Below are 4,588 nucleotides of genomic sequence, written 5' to 3' on the forward strand. Positions count from 1 at the left end.
CATACCTTTGTAAGTGTTTATTACAGAAGTGTGATATTTAAATGAAACACTGTCTCTGTAGTTGTGGGAGTCGCTGCACAATCTTGTTGAGTGCCTATGTAGAATACTAGATTTTGGATATATCTAGGATAGAAAAGAAACAAAACCATTTCCCCGGGCTGTCTCTCTTGTTGGAAAGTTAGAATACACATTTAAACAACATTTTCAGGGAACCACAGAGGAAGACTTACAAATGCCTTTAAATACTTCCAAAGAAGCAATTTAGACTCTGTCACATTTCTAGATGTGGCTAACAATGCTGAAAACAAAATAGGCACATTCTGTTAGGAACTGTTCAATGATTGGGAAAATGTGAAGCAAAACTAGGGTGGTTTCTGGTAAAACTACAGCTATTTGTGTAGTTTGCGAAATTCCTGCCTCCACCCTCTATGAGAATAACAGGATCTTTATAGTCATCGAGAACTCACCAGGATTTGTACATTCTTCAGAGTTTAGAGTTTTGTTTTGATAAAGAGCATTGTATCAATATGCAATAAGCTGCAAGGAGCAGAAAATCTAATTAAATATGTCTTAAACAGTAAGAAAAACTTATTTCACAAGACATCTGGGTAGGGCAATTCCACATTGGTAAATTCAGTGGATAAATTACAAGTACAGTAATGTGTGTCATAGAAATTGATATAATAAAAGGGGGAGGCTGGGCGCAGTGGCTCACGCCTGTAATCACAGCACTTTGGGAGGCTGAGGCAGGTGGATCACCTGAGGTCAGGAGTTCGAAACCAGCGAGGCCAACATGGTGAAACCCTGTCTCTACTAAAAATGCAAAATTTAGCTGGGTGTGGTGGCACATGACTGTAATCGAAGCTACTTTGGAGGCTGAGGCAGGAGAATCGCTCAAACCCCAGAGGCGGAGGTTGCGGTGAGCTGAGGTTGTGCCATTGCTCTCCAGCCTGGGCAACAAGTGCAAAACTCCATCTCAAAAAAAAAAAAAGAAGTATTATCTTTTCCCCAACATTTTTATTAGCTACTTTTTAGAATGTTTGATTTTTTTTGGTTTGTTTTGGAGACAGAATCTCGCTATATCTTTCAGGCTGGAGTGCAGTGGCGCCATCTTGGCTCACTGCAACCTCTGCCTCCTGGGTTCAAGCGATTCTCCTGCTCAGCCTTCTGAGTAGCTAGGATTACAGGCGCATGCCACCACACTCTGCTAATTTTTTTGTGTTTTTAGTAGAGACGCAGTTTCTACATGTTGGTCAGACTGGTCTCGAACTCCCGACCTCAGGTGATCCGCCTGCCTTGGCCTCCCAAAGTGCTGGGATTCCAGGCATGAGCCACCATGCCCCGCCTGAAATATTTCAAGCACTGGAAGCACAGAGGATAATACCTGTTGTAGACTCCACTCACCTTTAATAGATTATAACATTTTGCCGTATTTGCTTCAAGGTTGTAACTCTGGTTCATTCATTTTTGAATGCTGTTTGGTATTTCATTGTATGAATATGTCACAGTTTACTTACTCTCCTACTGATAGAAAAATTCTAACAGCATTTTCAGCTTTTGACCATCTTAACATTACAGTGAACAAATGTATTTGAACATCTCTTCTTGTGCACATGTGAAGGCTTACATGGTGGGTAAGTACTTAGAAGTTAAATTGTTAGGTGAGTCAGAAGGTACGTTATAATTTCAGCATGACTAAATATTTCCAAATAGATCTCCAAAAGGTAGACCCAGTTTATATTTCCCTCAGCAGTGAATGAGGTGCTGGTTTCCCCTCTCTTGTCCTGCACTTAATATTAGTTCAACATAACATTTTTGCTTGTCTGGTACTGAAATGGTGCCTCATTTTTTTTTTGTATTCTTCCTGTTTCTGGTGAACCTGATTGTCTTTTCACTTGTTTATTGACTGTTATTTCTCAGAAATAGAAAAAATAGTCTGAAAATTCATATGGAAATGCAAAAGATCTGGATTGCCAAAGCAATCTTGAGGAAAAAGAACAGACTGGAAATTAGCCAGGCGCAGTGGCCTGCACCTGTGGTCCAATCCACTCAGGAGGCTAAAGTGGGAGGATCGCTAGAGGATTCGAACAGCATTTTTGCCCAGGAGTGTGAGGCTGAAATGAGCTGTGATTGTGCCACTGCACTCCAGAGTGGGTGACATAGTGAGACCCCATCTTAAAAAAAGAAAAAAAAAAGCCAAGCATAAAACAGTTTTGAAATTGTACTGTCAGAAATTTTAAGATTTGATCAAGTCTGTGTTATTAGCATAGGTATTATAAAATACCCAAGAAAGCCAGCAACAGACCTATACATATATATCCACTTAAACAGAAGCAACAAGTATGTCAGAGAAGGGGCCACCTATTGAAACAATAAACTAGATGGTGTGAGGCATTCACACAATACACCAAAATCAAGGTAGCATCAAGTACTAAATATAAGATGTAAACCTTTAAACATTTTAGAAAGTATAGAATATTCCTTTTTTGAATTAATTTTTTATTTATAATTGACAATTTTACATATTTATGGGGTACAGTGATGTTTCAATATAAGTGTGCATTGTATCAAATCAGGCTTTATCATATCCATCACTTTAAACATTTATTTCTTAGTGGTGATAACATTCAAAGTCTTCTAGCTATCTTGAAATACACACTACATCGTTGTTGTTTGAGACAGGGTTGTTTTGTCGCCGGGGCTGGAGCACAGTGCAGTCTTGACCCCCTGAGTTCAAGCGTTCCTCCCACCTCAGCGCCCCGGAGTAGCTAATTTTGTAGTTTTTGTAGAGACGAGCTTTGCCATGTTGTCCCAGCTGGTCTTGAATTGCTGGGCTCAAGCGATCCTCCCAAAGTGTTGGAATTACAAGGGTGAGCCACCACTGGCCCGCCTACATTATTCATTACTGTAGTCACTCTGCTGTATAATAGAACACCAGAATTTATTCTTCCTGTCCAACTGTAACTTTGTATCCATTGACCAACCTCTCCCAGTCCCCACTCCCGCAAACTCACTACCCTCCCCAGACTCTGGTAACCATTATTCTACTCTCTTAATTTATGAAATCAACTTTTTTAGATTCTGCAGATGAATGAGATCATGTGGTGTTTGTCTTTCTGTGCCTGGCTTGTTTCACTTAACATAATGTCCTCCAGGTTCATCCATGTTGCTGCAAAAAAAAAGCAGAACTTCATTGTTTTATGATTGGCCAGTATTCCATTGTGTATATATACACACACACATATGCCACATTTTCTTTAGTCATCTGTAGATGGACATTTGGATTGATTTTGTATCTTGGCTATTGTAAATAGCACTGCAATAAATATGGGAGTGCAGATAACTCTTTGACATACTGATTTCACTACCATTGAATATATTCCCAGTAATTACACTGCTGGATCATATGGTAGTTCTGTTTTTAATTTTTTGAGGAACCTCCATACTGTTTTTCATAATGGCTGTACTCATTTACATTCCCACCCACAGTGCATAAGCATTTCCTTTTCTCTACATCCTTGCCAACATTTGTTATTTTTTGTCTTTTTTTTTTGAGACAGAGTCTTGCACTGTCGCCCAGGCTGGAGTGCAGTGGCGTGATCTTGGCTCACTGCAACCTCCACCTCCCGGGTTCAAGCGATTCTCCTGCCTCAGCCTCCCGAGTAGCTAGGAAGACAGGCACACACCAACACGCCCAGCTAATTTTTGTATTTTTAGTGGAGATGGGGTTTCACAATGTTGTCCAGGATGATCTCGATCTCTTGACCTCGTGATCCACCCGCCTTGGCCTTCCAAAATGCTGGGATTACAGGCGTGAGCCACTGGCAGCCGGCCCTATTTTTTGTCTTTTTAATAGTCGTCAATGAGATCATAGTTCATTGTGGTTTGATTTGTATTTCTCTGATGATTGGTGATATTGAACATTTTTTTCATCTATCTGTTGGCCATTTGTATGTCTTTTCTTGAGAAATGTCTATATAGGCGTTTTGGGCATTAGTGTTTTTTTGGTTCTTTGTTTTTTGTTTGTTTTTCTTTTTGTTCTGGGTTATTGAGCTGTTTGAGTTTCTTGTGTTTTCTGGATATTAACATCTTGTCAGATGGATAGTTTGCAAATACTTTTCTCCCATTCTATAGATTGTCTCTTCACTCTATTGATTGTTTCCTTTGCTGGGCCACAGCTTTTTGGTTTAATGTAATTCCATCTGTCTGTTTTTGCTTTCATTGCCTGTGCTTTTGAGGTCTTATTCAAAAAATCCTTGCACAGTCCAATTTCATGAAGCATTTTCCATTTTCTTGTAGTTTCGCAGTTTCAGATCTTTTAAGTCTACAATCCATTTTGAGTTGATTTTCATATATGGTGAGAGAGAGGGGTCTGTTTCATTTTTCTGCATATGGATATCCAGTTTTCCCAGCACTGTATTTATTGATTTCCCAAGTTACCATTAACCGTCACCATTTATTTAAGAAATTGTCTTTTCCCCAATGTATGTACTTGGTTCCTTTCTCAAATATCAGTTGGCAGTAAATGCATGGATTTATTTCTGGGTTCTGTGTTCTATTTCCTTGGTCTGTGTACCAACCTCCAAAT

Source organism: Macaca fascicularis, chromosome 2 (assembly GCF_037993035.2).
Source record: "Macaca fascicularis isolate 582-1 chromosome 2, T2T-MFA8v1.1".
Classification (NCBI taxonomy): domain Eukaryota; kingdom Metazoa; phylum Chordata; class Mammalia; order Primates; family Cercopithecidae; genus Macaca; species Macaca fascicularis.